A 16,030-nucleotide genomic window follows, 5' to 3' on the forward strand; every position below is an offset into this window, starting at 1 on the left:
CATGGAGAGGGAGAGGGTCAGACATGGAGAGGAGAAGGGTCATACATGGAGAGGAGAGGGTCAGACATGGAGGAGAGGAGAAGAGAGGAGAGGGTCAGACATGGAGAAGAGAAGGGTCAGACAAGGAGAGGGAGAGGGTCAGACATGGAGAGGAGAGGGTCAGACATGGAGAGGAGAGGGTCAGACATGGAGAGGAAAGGGTCAGACATGGAGGAGAGGAGAAGAGAGAGAGAGGGTCAGACATGGAGAGGAGAGGAGAGAGGGTCAGACATGGAGAGAGAGGAGCAGACAGAGAAGAGAGGGTCAGACATGGAGAGGAGAAGGGTCAGACATGGAGAGGAGAGGAGAGAGAGGGTCAGACATGGAGTGGAGAGAGAGGGTCAGACATGGAGAGGAGAAGAGAGGAGTCAGACATGGAGAGGAGAGGAGAGGAGAGGATCAGACATGGAGAAGGAGAGGGTCAGACATGGAGAGGAGAAGAGGATCAGACATGGAGAGGAGAGGGATCAGACATGGAGAAGGGTCAGACATGGAGAGGAGAGGGTCAGACATGGAGAGAAGACATGGAGAGGAGAGGGTCAGACATGGAGAGAGAAGAGAGGAGAGGGTCAGACATGGGAGAGAGGGTCAGACATGGAGAGGAGAGGAGAGGTCAGACATGGAGAAGAGAGGAGAGGGTCAGACATGGAGAAGAGAGGAGAGGGTCAGACATGAGAAGAGAGAGGGTCAGACATGGAGAGAGAGATGAGAGGAGAGGGTCAGACATGGAGAGGAGAGGGTCAGACAAGGAGAGGAGAGGGTCAGACATGGAGAGGAGAGGGTCAGACATGGAGAGAGGAGGGTCAGACATGGAGAGGAGAGGGTCAGACATGGAGAGAGGAGAGGGTCAGACATGGAGAGGAGAAGGTCAGACATGGAGAGGAGAAGGTCAGACATGGAGAGGAGAGGGTCAGACATGGAGGAGAGGAGAAGAGAGGAGAGGGTCAGACATGGAGAGGAGAGGGTCAGACAAGGAGAAGAGGAGGGTCAGACAAGGAGAGGAGAGGGTCAGACATGGAGAGGAGAGGGTCAGACATGGAGAGGAGAGGGTCAGACATGGAGAGGAGAGGGTCAGACATGGAGAGGGTCAGAATTAGAGAGGAGAGGGTCAGACATGGAGAGGAAGAGGGTCAGACATGGAGAGGAGAGGGTCAGACATGGAGAGGAGAGGGTCAGACATGGAGAGGAGAGGGTCAGACATGGAGGAGAGGAGAAGAGAGGAGAGGGTCAGACATGAAGAGGAGAGGGTCAGACATGAAGAGGAGAGGGTCAGACATGAAGAGGAGAGGGTCAAACATGGAGGAGAGGGTCAGACATGGAGAGGAGAGGAGAAGAGAAAGAGAAGAGAAGAGAAGAGAAGAGAAGAGAAGAGAAGAGAAGAGAAGAGAAGAGAAGAGAAGAGAAGAGAAAGAGAAGAGAAGAGAAGAGAAGAGAAGAGAAGAGAAGAGAAGAGAAGAGGAGAGGGTCAGACATGGAGAGGAGAAGAGAGGGTCAGACATGGAGGAGAGGAGAAGAGAAGAGAAGAGAAGAGAAGAGAGGGTCAGACATGGAGAGGAGAAGAGAGGGTCAGACATGGAGAGGAGAAGAGAGGAGAGGAGGTCAGACATGGAGCGGAGAAGAGAGGGTCAGACATGGAGAGGAGAAGAGAGGAGAGGAGAGAGTCAGACATGGAGAGGAGATGAGAGGGTCAGACATGGAGAGGAGAGGGTCAGACATGGAGAGGAGAGGAGAGGAGAGGGTCAGACATGGAGAGGAGAGGGTCAGACATGGAGAGGAGAGGGTCAGACATGGAGAGGAGAGGAGAGGATCAGACATGGAGAGGAGAGGAGAGGGTCAGACATGTAGAGGAGAGGGTCAGACATGGAGAGGAGAGGGTCAGACATGGAGAGGAGAGGGTCAGACATGGAGAGGAGAGGGGTCAGACATGGAGAGGAGAGGGTCCAGACATGGAGAGGAGAGGATCAGACATGGAGAGGAGAGGATCAGACATGGAGAGGAGAAGAGAGGAGAGGGTCAGACATGGAGAGGAAGAGGGTCAGACATGGAGAAGAGAGGAGAGGGTCAGACATGGAGAAGAGAGGAGAGGGTCAGACATGGAGAGGAGAGGGTCAGACAAGGAGAGGAGAGGGTCAGACAAGGAGAGGAGAGGGTCAGACAAGGAGAGGAGAGGGTCAGACATGGAGAGGAGAGGGTCAGACATGGAGAGGAGAGGGTCAGACATGGAGAGGAGAGGGTCAGACATGGAGGGGAGAGGGTCAGACATGGAGGGGAGAGGGTCAGACATGGAGGAGAGGAGAAGAGAGGAGAGGGTCAGACATGGAGAAAAGAGGGTCAGACAAGGAGAGGAGAGGGTCAGACAAGGAGAGGAGAGGGTCAGACATGGAGAGGGTCAGAATTGGAGAGGAGAGGGTCAGACATGGAGAGGAGAGGGTCAGACATGGAGAGGAGAGGGTCAGACATGGAGAGGGTCAGAATTGGAGAGGAGAGGGTCAGACATGGAGAGGAGAGGGTCAGACATGGAGAGGAGAGGGTCAGACATGGAGGAGAGGAGAAGAGAGGAGAGGGTCAGACATGGAGAGGAGAGGAGGAGAGGGTCAGACATGGAGAGGAGAAGAGAGGAGAGGCTCAGACATGGAGAGGCGAGGGTCAGACATGGAGAGGAGAGGAGAAGAGAGGAGAGGATCAGACATGGAGAGGAGAGGGTCAGACATGGAGAGGAGATGAGAGGGTCAGACATGGAGAGGAGAAGAGAGGGTCAGACATGGAGAGGAGAAGAGAGGGTCAGACATGGAGAGGAGAAGAGAGGGTCAGACATGGAGAGGAAAAAAGAGAGGAGAAGAGAGGGTCAGACATGGAGAGGAGAAGAGAGGAGAGGGTCAGACATGGAGAGGAGAAGAGAGGAGAGGGTCAGACATGAGGGGAAAGGGTCAGACATGGAGATGAGAGGAAAAGGTCAGACATGGAGATGAGAGGAGAGGGTCAGACATGGAGAGGAGAGGGTCAGACATGGAGAGGAGAGGGTCAGACATGGAGAGGAGAGGGTCAGACATGGAGAGGAGAGGGTCAGACATGAAGAGGAGAGGGTCAGACATGAAGAGGAGAGGGTCAGACATGAAGAGGAGAGGGTCAGACATGAAGAGGAGAGGAGAAGAGAGGAGAGGGTCAGCCATGGAGAGGAGAGGGTCAGACATGGAGAGGAGAGGAGGAGAAAGAGGGTCAGACATGGAGAGGAGAGGGTCAGACATGGAGGAGAGGGTCAGACATGGAGAGGAGAAGAGAAGAGAGGAGAGGGTCAGACATGGAGAGGAGAAGAGAAGAGAGGAGAGGGTCAGACATGGAGAGGAGAGGAGAAGAGAGGAGAGGGTCAGACATGGAGAGGGTCAGAATTGGAGAGGAGAGGGTCAGACATGGAGAGGAGAGGGTCAGACATGGAGAGGAGAGGGTCAGAAATAGAGGAGAGGGTCAGACATGGAGGAGAGGAGAAGAGAGGAGAGGGTCAGACATGGAGAGAAGAAGAGAGGAGAGGGTCAGACATGGAGAGGAGAAGAGAGGAGATGGTCAGATATGGAGAGGAGAAGAGGAGAGAGGAGGAGAAGAGAGGGTCAGACATGGAGTGCTGGCGGGTACTGCTGGTGGTTACCGCTGGTGGGTAGTGCTGGGGGTTACTGCTGGCAGGTAGTGCTGGCAGTTACTGCTGGTGGTTACTGCTGGTGGTTACTGCTGGTGGGTAATGCTTTCGGGTACTGCTGGTGAGTAATGCTGGTGGGTAGTGCTGGCAGTTAGTGCTGGCGGGTAATGCTGGCGGTTACCGCTGGTGGATAGTGCTGGCGGTTACTGCTGGCAGGTAGTGCTGGTGGTTACTGCTGGTGGGTAAAGCTGGTGGGTAAAGCTTTCGGGTACTACTGGTGAGTAATGCTGGTGGGTAGTGCTGGTAGTTACTGCTGGTGGTTACTGCTGGTGGGTAATGCTTTCGGGTACTGCTGGTGAGTAATGCTGGTGGGTAGTGCTGGTAGTTAGTGCTGGCGGGTAATGCTAGCAGGTAATGCTGGTGGTTACCGCTGATGGCTAAAGCTGGTGGGTAGTGCTGGCGGTTACTGCTGGTGATTACCGCTGGTGGGTAGTGCTGGGGGTTACTGCTGGCAGGTAGTGCTGGCGGGTACTGCTGGTGATTACTGCTGGTGGGTAGTGCTGGTGGGTGTTGCTGTCAGTTTTTTAGGTGGATCTGATCGGATGCCCCATTCAGCCCTATGGAGCAGCGGATGTCAGCGGTGACATGTCCGCTGACACCAGCTGCCATCCGCATCCGATCCTGTCCGTGAAATCCAGACGGATGGAAACCCTATTTTCCATCCGTCCTGGGGATCGGATGAGAGTGGTCCGCTGTCATCCGATTCCCCATAGAGAGCAGCGGGGCTCTGACACCTCCCTCTCCGCACACAGTGCCGAGACGGAGCTGTCATCCGCCGGCTCAGCGGGGATCGGCGGATCGATCCCCGCTGAGCAGAGCACGGTCCACAACGGAATTCGGACCGTGTGAAAGGGGCCTAACATGCAAGTATAAAAGCAGAAAAGAGAGGCCTGTGCGCTGCCAGACTGTATTTGTAGTCAAGTAGAAGATAGGGTACAGACAGGAGATGGAAAATATAAATAATATATATATATATAGGCAATATTAAGTGCCGGTTCACACTTCTGCGGATGCGCTCATCGCATGTAATTCGGAGCGCACTGCTCCTTCATTACATGCGATCTCCTGTGCGGATGCGAGTTTAGCCATACACTTTGTATGGCTGAATTCGCAGCGCATCCGCAGCAAACACGCACATGAGGCATTTTTTGAGCCGCCTCAGAATCGGATCGCACAGTGGTTCACACTTGTGCGATCCGATTCTGTGCGAACTTCCAGAACGCACTGCGATATGCGATCGCAACTGGGGGTGTCGTTAACTTTTAATTGACACCCCCTGCATATCGCATATGGCAGTGTGAACTGCCAGATGTGCGAATGCGATGCGGGAACACACTGCATATTCGCAGCCTTCCCGCGTCGCACAAGTGTGAACCGGCACTGTGGAATTTCAGCAGCCAAACATTTTCTTTTAATTTTAGGTTTGTATTGCTGACAGTATTTTGGTTGGAACTTGGCAGGACTTTCTTTAATGGCTGGTGTGTGTGTCACTGGGACAGGAAGATGGGAGAAATCTCTGTAAAGGACGCACGGGGAGCAAAGAAAGCTTGCCAAAGGTTCTATGCTTCTTTACTTGAGTAGAAAAAAAATGTTACTAGTAGTACTTAACAGCTAAGCTCATACAGAACTGGGCCTGGTTGAAATATTCAATATATATATTTCAACCAGGCCCAGTTCTGTATGAGCTCAGCTGTTAAGTACTACTAGTAACATTTTTTTTTCTACTCAAGTAAAGAAGCATAGAACCTTTGGCAAGCTTTCTTTGCTCCCTGTGCGTCCTTTACAGAGATTTCTCCCATCTTCCTGTCCCAGTGACACACACACCAGCCATTAAAGAAAGTCCTGCCAAGTTCCAACAGTGGTAAATTAATGCACATGGATGTTACTGGGTCTCCTACTATAATTTCTACGCTAAGCCATCACCTGGTCCCTCACAAAACAATCCTCTTCTCTTCCCCAACGATCGCCGGCTTCTGGCAAGCTTTCGCCTGCCCGCCCTGCCGCCTACCTGGTCCTGGCTGGTGGTCACCACATGTCCTCTCTTCTTCCTCTCTGACTGGAAACGGCACCAGTGCCAGAAGAGGGAGGTGGCCGGTGGGTGGAGTCAGTTCATGGCGCGGAGGCGGAATTCTCGGGGCCGCCGCGCGCTCTGCTGCTGCTGTCACGTGACCTGACCTGACGCTCCTGTACTGACGTCACTGGTTGCTAGATGCTAAGCGGCAGGCTAGCAACCAGTGTGTCAGCGGCTCCACGGCTTGCAGGCGAAAAGGAAGGAAGAACGACCGAAGGCAGCGAAGGAGTACACAGCGGCAGTCAGCCAGCCAGGTGAGGGGGTGGAGGAGGCTCGGGGCTAACAGTTTTCTAACTTGAAGAGGAGACTCGGGGCTTTTCAAAGGGACACTCGGGGCTATAGCCCCTGTCAGCCCCCCCCTGCCGACGCCACTGCTGCGAACATTCAGGAGCGCACATCCTGCGTCTTACAGCGAATCCCCTGTGTGCTCCGGCTTACATCACCCGGCCTGGCAGGGAAATCCTCACACCTGACACTCTGCATTACAGTCACACCTGACACTCTGCATTACAGTCACACCTGACACTGCATTACAGTCACACCTGACGCAATGCATTACAGTCACACCTGACACTGCATTACAGTCACACCTGACACTCTGCATTACAGTCACACCTGACGCGCTGCATTACAGTCACACCTGACACTCTGCATTACAGTCACACCTGACGCGCTGCATTACAGTCACACCTGACACTGCATTACAGTCACACCTGACACTCTGCATTACAGTCACACCTGACACTCTGCATTACAGTCACACCTGACACTCTGCATTACAGTCACACCTGACGCGCTGCATTACAGTCGCACCTGACACTCTGCATTACAGTCACACCTGACACTCTGCATTACAGTCACACCTGACACTGCATTACAGTCACACCTGACACTCTGCATTACAGTCACACCTGACACTGCATTACAGTCACACCTGACACTCTGCATTACAGTCACACCTGACACTCTGCATTACAGTCACACCTGACACTCTGCATTACAGTCACACCTGACACTGCATTACAGTCACACCTGACGCAATGCATTACAGTCACACCTGACACTGCATTACAGTCACACCTGACGCGCTGCATTACAGTCACACCTGACACTCTGCATTACAGTCACACCTGACGCGCTGCATTACAGTCACACCTGACACTCTGCATTACAGTCACACCTGACGCGCTGCATTACAGTCACACCTGACACTCTGCATTACAGTCACACCTGACGCGCTGCATTACAGTCACACCTGACACTCTGCATTACAGTCACACCTGACACTCTGCATTACAGTCACACCTGACACTCTGCATTACAGTCACACCTGACGCGCTGCATTACAGTCACACCTGACGCGCTGCATTACAGTCACACCTGACGCGCTGCATTACAGTCACACCTGACACTCTGCATTACAGTCACACCTGACACTCTGCATTACAGTCACACCTGACGCTCTGCATTACAGTCACACCTGACACTGCATTACAGTCACACCTGACGCGCTGCATTACAGTCACACCTGACACTCTGCATTACAGTCACACCTGACGCGCTGCATTACAGTCACACCTGACACTCTGCATTACAGTCACACCTGACGCGCTGCATTACAGTCACACCTGACACTCTGCATTACAGTCACACCTGACACTCTGCATTACAGTCACACCTGACACTCTGCATTACAGTCACACCTGACGCGCTGCATTACAGTCACACCTGACGCGCTGCATTACAGTCACATCTGACGCGCTGCATTACAGTCACACCTGACACTCTGCATTACAGTCACACCTGACACTCTGCATTACAGTCACACCTGACACTCTGCATTACAGTCACACCTGTCCTAAAACAAATAACTATTCAAAATGTAAAAGTGCCGCGCTAACTGATAAACATTTACAGGTAAACCTTGGATGGAGAGCAGTCTGCAAGACAAGCAAAATTTATTTTATAAATGTTGACTTGAATAAACAAGCGATGTCTTGATATACAAGATATATATATATATATATATATATATATTGATATATATAGCGTCCCGTCACCACGGAGTTTAAACGAAGAGAGGCGCCTCTAAGTGTAGCAATATGGTTACATTTAACCACTTCTGGACCGGAAGGATTTCCACACCTTAATGACCAGGCCCATTTTTTGCAATTCGGCACTGCGTTACTTTAACTGACAATTGCGCTGTCGTGCGACACTGTACCCAAATAAAATTGATGTCCTTTTTTTCTTACAAATAGAACTTTCTTTTCGTGGTATTTGATCACCTGAGCGATTTTTATTTTTTGTGCTATAAACAAATAAATAGCGACAATTCTGAAAAAAACCCAATTTTTTTTACTTTTTGCTATATAACATTCCCAAAAAAAATTTAAAATTAAAATGTTTCATCATTTTAGGTCAATTTGTATTCTGCTACATATTATTGGTAAAAAAAAAAAACTTGCAATAAGCGTATTTTGATTGGTTTGCGCAAAAGTTATCGCGCCTACAATCTAGGGGAAAGATTTATGTAATTTTTATTTAATTATTTTTTTTACTAGTAATGGCGATGATCTGCGATTTTTAGCGGGACTGCGACATTGCGGCGGACAGATCGGACCCCTAACTGACATTTTAGGCACATTTGGGGGGATCAGTGACATTACTACAGTAATCAGTGCTAAAAATTAGTGATCGACCGATATAGTTTTTTTATTCCCGATACCGATATTTTGGTCATCGCATATCAGTATCGGCCGATATTTTCATACATTAAAATTATATTTTTTTGAGACGTACTGTTGTGGAGGGATCTGGGGGTCTAAAAGACCCCCATATCCCTCCTCTGCACTTAAAAGCATTCAAAACACCAAGTTTGGCCGTTTTGAATGCTGTCATTTTTTTAATTTGGCGCGGAGTACCCGGACCATAGAGACCCGTGATCCTCACTCGCCCCCCAGCACCATTACCGCAAACCGATTCGCCATGGGATCACTTTTATGGGCAGTGGGAGAGGTACAAACCCCCCTCCCACCGCTTCCTGGTCATTTTCCCTGCTTACCGGAGCCATCGGTAGCAGGGAAAACAATCAGCATATATGAGTGTTCTGCTTTTGAAACCAACTGCCATGTTTTCATTTGAGCCCCCTTTTTAATGGGAATTAACATATTCCATAAAACAAGTTGGAATCTGGATGAATATTTAGTCAAACCACAGTGGAGTGATAGAAACATCGCCTGAGGAAGCCGAAGTTATGGGCGAAACATGTCAGGATTATCCGCTTAGAAGCATCACCAAACTGTTAGATTATACCAAACTTTCTCCAAAATGTCAAACTGGAGTGATTTTAAAGCGGAGTTCCAGCCATTTACTCACCTGTCCAACGGTCCAGCGATGCGGCCGCCCGAAGCCTCGATCCTCTCCCTCAGCGCCGGCATCATTGCTGTGGGCACTCGGCTGTTACAGTTTGCGGCTTCACAGCCGGGTACCCACTGCGCATGCGCGAGTCGCGCTGCGCGCCGTGATTGGCCGGCAATCTTCTGGGACCTCTGACCTGTCCCAGAAGATTGCAGGGAGGGAGGGGGAGAGGAGAACTTCCGCTCAGGGCGCCGCGGCGCTCCGAGCGGAAGTGGGAGCGGGTACCTGTCAAAACTAGGTACCCGCTCCCCCCCCAAAAAAATGACATGCCAAATGTGGCATGTCAGGGGGGTAGGAACACCTAAAGCGGAAGTTCCACTTTTGGGTGGAACTCCGCTTTAACATATGTGTTCTATCTCTAAAAAGATTTTTTAACCAATCAAATAAAATATATTGATTTTTATATATATTTTTTTTTTTTGTGAGTTCTTAGTTATTGGCATTTTAAAAATCTGAGCTTCTGAGGGAGCAGCTTCTCTTTTTTGTGTTCTTTTTCTATTGAAGGGATGCGGTGCCTAAGAGCCTTCCTCTGACAATCCTCTTCAGGTAATCTTTCTTTTCCTAATACGGTACAATACTCGGCACCAGGCAGCTAGGAATAGATTACTACGGGTCAAGCATCATCCTGTCTCTCCACCACCTCTACACCATCCTAACCAGCATCAGCCAATAGTTTAACCTTGCTGTGTGTGGGGGTCCTCCGGGTACAATCTACACGCTGCAGTGACAATAGAGATTACCAGGCTGGCGTTGTCTATGCAGGCTACTATGGCACATGGAGCAGGGCAAGGAAGTCATCTCTGTCCTCTATTACCTTCTATATCCCAGGAGGACCCCTGTAGAGAAATTCCAATTAATTCCCTTCCCCCCCCTCTCCAACCCCAACCCAAAGAAAAATGAGGCGGCCGGGAGGTTGACGGAACAAGGATTGCAGAAACAGGGCAGAAACCGCGAGTCCAGCAGGATTTCCACCCTCTGCTGAGATCTCTGCTGACCAAGTTATTTCATCTCCAGCAATCCACATCCAATAGAAAGAATTTCTCCATCGCCTGGAACTCACATTTTGGTAAAGAGGACCCCCCCCCCCCTTACTATCGGAAAAACCCGTTCTTGTATAAAAGTATTAAGTCCAATTAGTTCTAGATCTAATTAATTCCAAGTATAATAATTAAATAGTCCATGTAGTCCGGTGTTATCTTGCTTGTTGTTCTCCCTACACTACAAATCAGCTAAGTCCCAAAATCAAGAGAAAAGGAAAAACGAGGGGGGGGGGGGGGTTATGTATCCCTAAAGAAGTACTGGAAAATTCACAAAGGGATCAAAAAAGGGAAAACAGGACTATGCGATACCTAATATGTGCAGAGGAAAAAGGAAAATACTAAAAAAACTGGAAAATAATATAAAAATAATAACAAATGTATAAAAAATTATAAATGTTATTTGTACAAAAAGCCTTAAAGCGGAGTTCCGGCCTCAAAATTTAAAAAAAAAATTGATTTTGGGCCATCTGCTTGCTGAGGGTCACCTGAAAAAGAAATGGATGCTCCCAAATTTTTATTTGTTTACTTACCTTGTTTTTGAAGAAAATATACTCCCCTTCCTTCCACTTCCTCCCTCTGCGGCCGCGCCCCGCGCCGTCACTTCTGGCTTGCGATGACTCCTGGGAGCTGAACGTCATCGCTCCCAGGAATCAATGCGCCTGCACCGGCCCCGCTCGTCACTTCCGGTGCAGACGCGGCATTCCCTGTTACACAGCTTCTGGGCATGCCCAGAAGCTGTGGAGGAATGCCGTGCCTGCACCGGAAGTGACGAGCGGGGCCGGTGCAGGGCATTGTGGGACTCCGACGTCACCAAAGAGGACACAGAAGAGGATCGCGCTGGCTTCAGCTGCCCACACCTGAGATGGCAGCGTTGGAGAAGAAATTTTAAAGGTAAGTATTTCTTCTAAAAAGTAAGTGAACCCGGGGACAGTTCAGAGGCTATCCACTGTGGAATGTACTAACCCTGACTGTCCTGGGGGTTTTTATCTAAAATTCACCCCCGAGGCCAGAACTCTGCTTTAAAGGCACCTAATGAACAATGAAGGTGAATACATGCTAAAACCAATACAGACACAAGGCTGGATATAAATGCATGGGGTGGACCCCAGATTACGCAATGTAATTGAGATATGTGAACAAAGAGACCCCAACGCGTTTCAACATAAAGTCTTCTTCTGGGGGTAGAAATGTCCACTTATTGAATTATCTCTAAAACAAATATAAAAGAAAATAACTATACAAACATTCAGGATAATATAACATGTTGAACACACCCCATATATCACCCCAGCAAACATTACTTACATTTAGCCAATCAAACACACAGGAATGTGTAATCATACAAGAGATAAAAGAAATACCAGCTGTGTGTAGAAGACTCGAGGACGACACCTCACAAAGCATGGCCGAAGTCCCAAAATAACGTACATGGGATGATATGACAAACAGGAGACCAAGTCCAAAATCTAAAAATGTATATAAATACATTTTATACGGGACTGGGGGGCAGGGCAGTATTCCAACATAACGACCCCAAACACCTCCAAGATGACCACTGCCTTGCTAAAGAAGCTGAGGGTAAAGGTGATGGACTGGCCAAGCATGTCTCCAGACCTAAACCATATTGAGCATCTGTGGGGGATCCTCAAATGGAAGGTGGAGGAGGGGAAGGTCTCTAACATCCACCAGCTCTGTGATGTCATCATGGAGGAGGGGAAGAGGACTCCAGTGACAACCTGTGAAGCTCTGGTGAACTCCATGCCCAAGAGGGTTAAGGCAGTGCTGGAAAATAATGGTGGCCACACAAAATATTGACACTTTGGGCCTAATTTGGAGATTGTCACTTAGGGGTGTACTCACTTTTGTTGCCAGTGGTTTAGACATTAATGGCTGTGTGTTGTCACTTAGGGGTGTACTGACTTTTGTTGCCAGCGGTTTAGACATTAATGGCTGTGTGTTGAGTTATTTTGAGGGGACAGTAAATTTACACTGTTATACAAGCTGTACACTCACTACTTTACATTGTAGAAAAGTCTCATTTCTTCAGTGTTGTCACATGAAAAGATAGAATAAAATATTTACAAAAATGTGAGGGTGTACTTACTTTTGTGAGATACTGTAACTCTTGATCTCTCTCTGCCTGTCTGACAGAAGATCCGCCTGCTTTGTTTACATAAGCAGGCGGGTCTTTTGTCAGTTTAACTAACGATCGCGGGAGGCCGGCGGCAATCGCCGCCGCTCCTCCCGCGGCCTGCCTCCCGCTGTGTCTAAACATGGCGGGAGCGCGGCTCCGGCGGCGTGTGCGCGCCGTGGAGACCTCATGCACAAAATCTCGTAGTACTACGTGGTTTCGCGCAGCCGAGCCGCCCTGCTGCAGTAATACTACGGTGGGCGGTCGGTTAATGTGAACTGTTAGGACAATTCCGTTTTTTGCAGTCTGGTTGGTAAGTTGAGCTGGGAATTTGTCTTTGTTGTTGGTTGAAATGCGTCGCCCTTCCATTTGCTCCGTGCAGTTAAGGCCAGTTATAGGTTGGTGAAGTTCGGGGGAGTTGGATTTTTGTTGTTCAGTAAATTTATCTGGTCTCACTGTTATCAGTGTGGCTGCAATTTCTGGTTTAGGCAGATTTAGTTTTAGCTCACTGTAATCAGTGCAGCTGCATGTGATTAGTTAGGTCTGTTCAGTCTTTCACCTGCTCCAGGATTGATTGATTCCTCTGCTTTCCAGAGAACTGTAGATCTCGCTGGAACTGTGAAGCAATGCAAATGACAGCATGAACATTTTTCATTTAGATTTACACAGGAGGTCTGGCGGTAGAATTACTGCCCAGGATATGACATTCCTGGTGACACCCCACGTGTGGGGCGCTCCTTGTTTGCGTGCATGCGTTTGCCTTTGCGCCTGACCCCAGGGGGACGGGCGCACTTTAAAAAAAAAATTTCCATTCATTTATTTTATATTTTTTAATTTTTACTCTCGTTTTACATGTTTCTTTATTTTGATTACTTATTTATTGTTATCACAGGCAATATAAATATCCCCTGTGATAGTAAAAGGCAATGACAGGTACTCTTTTTTGAGAGATCTGGGGTCTATTAGCCACTAGGATTGCTTTTACAAGAAAGCCGACCGTTGGCTAAAAAAAAAAAAATAAAAAAAAAAAAACAATAACGGTGTGATGGGAATCACTTTGGTTGGGGGGCCCGTGGAACCCAGCTTACCTTAGAGAGGTTGGGAAATCCCTGTATCGGCCCCCCGGGCCCCTCTTATGTGTAAGTCCCCCTATGTCTATTAGGGACACAGGGTGACCAAGGAAATGATGGACAATTACTTAATGGACACTGAGAATGTGGTTTAGATTACTTCAAATGGGACAGTAATATTTATCCACAATATCCCTCATGAAATATATGAAGACTCTGGGACTCTAGACCTAGGATTCATGATAAGGCCTAGCTGCCTATTGCCAATAAGAGACTGCTTTACACAGTCAGACTCATAGAAGATGGTAATATCATCAGCTCAACCACCTGTCTTCCACATATCGTTAAATATGCTGATTTACTCACCTGTTATCTACTGTGGGTTCTGTGTTTACACTTATAATAATGTTTATTGTACTTCAGGAGCTCGATGATGGCAGTCTGCTAGTTATTTGGCTCAGGTTAATTGAATCATTGTCATCTATTAGTTACTGGTCAGAAAGTAGAATACTGTTTGTGTTGGTGGTTCCTTAGATAATTTGTTCAGATTAAATATATTTCTGTACACAATTTTATCTGCATAGGATAATGTAATCAGGCACCTGACCTGGTGGGGTAATCTGTTCAGGAGGGGGATGTTCTCCTGATGAGGTATATATTCGGTGTGAATTTGTTCAATAAAGGTTCCAGATCTATACAAGCTATTCTCGGCTAGTCTTGTATGGGGGAGCGGCTAGAATATCTGATATCTATGTTCAGACTGGAGGAAGCCGTATACTAAGGGAAGCACACAAACACAGTGTGGGTCGCGGTTCCGTCACAAATGGGATAATGAGTGCAGCTTCAGGCATCCCCTCCCCCCCCCCGGTGTAACCACTCAAAGTCCAGCAATGTACTGGTACGTCGCTGAGGCTGAAGTGGATCTATTACAATTCGGAAGGGGGGAGAGGGAAGGAAAGGGGGAGAGGGAGGGGAGGGGGAGAAAGAGAGAGAGAGGGGGAGAAAGGGGTAGGGGAAGGGGTGGGTAGGGGGGGGTGGGTTCATGTATTGCACTTATATGCATCAGGAGCGTTTACCTAGAACACATAACATTAGTTCTAGCCTGTGCTGCTTCCTGTTCATCAATTGCTTGTAAGATAAGATATGATATACTTTATTGTCATTGTATACATACTGTACAACAACATTTACCAGGATACTCTTTACAACAGCAATAAAACAATTCTCAACACTGAAACTAAACACGGAATGAACTGCACTCTGCTACACGCAAACATGGAAGCCCTCAATGAAGACCGCCTTAGTAAATTCAACAAAATATGGCGGCCATAGATAAAACCCTGTCTACCGCCAGACTTTGAAGAATTGGTCTGTCATGGTAGAAGAAACACAACTTTGTGTCCTATTCGACACCCCATCAGAGGAAGCTCAACATTCGGGAAACTTCTCTTCCTCTCCTTCTTTTCCTTCTTAACACTTCTACCTTCCCCTTGTCCTTGTTACCCCTTACCTCAGGTAACCTACATTGTGTTTGGATAGTACAGTATATTCTCTAATGATGTAAGTAGGCGGTAACACAGTAGACGTTTGGCCATGGTTGGTTTCCCACTCTTCATGGACTGTTGAATGTCAAATCTGTTCAGATTGAGCTTGTTTGTCCAAGCAGACCCCCCCCCCCCCAATTTGTTAGGGGAAAAGCCATAGTCATGTTGCTCTAGAATTCTGCTATGCGGAATGTTAGCAGATAGGCCGTGTCCAGCTAGTTCTGTGCTGGAATTATTCCTTCTCCATCACAATGGTCTTCCCTTGTATAATGTCTGTTATGCTCTTTGTTGATCTTTTTTTTTAATAAAATAACTGAACAAGAAAAAGAAAATAGATTTCTCAACACAACCACACATACATACCCCTAGCACATGCCCATATATCTATATATATATATATATATTGGCTTTGTGCACTGGTCCAAATCATTGGGTGGAGGGGGGATTATGGTGTGGGGGAGGGGGGATTATGGTGTGGGGGTGTTTTTCAGGGGTTGGGTTTGGCCCCTTAGTTCCAGTGAAGGGAACTCTTAAGGCATCAGCATACCAAGACATTTTGGACAATTTCAACTTTGTGGGAGGAGTTTGGGGATTGCCCCTTCCTGTTCCAACATAACTGCACACCAGTGTACAAAGCAAGGTCCATAAAGACATGGATGAGAGAGTTTGGGGTGGAAGAATCTGACTGGCCTGCACAGAGTCCTGACCAGATAGAACACCTTTGGGATGAATTGGGTTGACCTCACAAATGCTCTTCTGGAAGAATGGTGAAACATTCCCATAAACACTCCTAAACCTTGTGGACGGCCTTCCCAGAAGAGTTGAAGCTGTTATAGCTGCAAAGGGCGGAGCCAACTCAATATTGAACCCTACGGACTAAGACTGGGATGCCATTAAAGGTCATGTGTGTGTAAAGGCCGGCGTCCCAATACTTTTGGTAATATTGTGTATATAGAGAGGCGTCCCAATACTTTTGGTAATATAGTGTATATAGAGAGGGGTCCCAATACTTTTGGTAATATCATGT

General features: G+C 48.2%; 1 protein-coding gene across 1 annotated transcript in view; it reads right to left on the reverse strand.

The window, feature by feature from the left end:
• The window catches only part of OGFOD3 (2-oxoglutarate and iron dependent oxygenase domain containing 3), a gene marked incomplete at its 5' end in the record, with an annotated part of 140,384 nt that overhangs the window by 52,967 nt on the left and 71,387 nt on the right, over nt 1–16,030 (reverse strand). The gene's annotated exons all lie outside the window — the stretch shown is intronic.

Source organism: Pelophylax lessonae (assembly GCF_965119305.1).
Source record: "Pelophylax lessonae genome assembly, chromosome: 11".
NCBI lineage: Eukaryota > Metazoa > Chordata > Amphibia > Anura > Ranidae > Pelophylax > Pelophylax lessonae.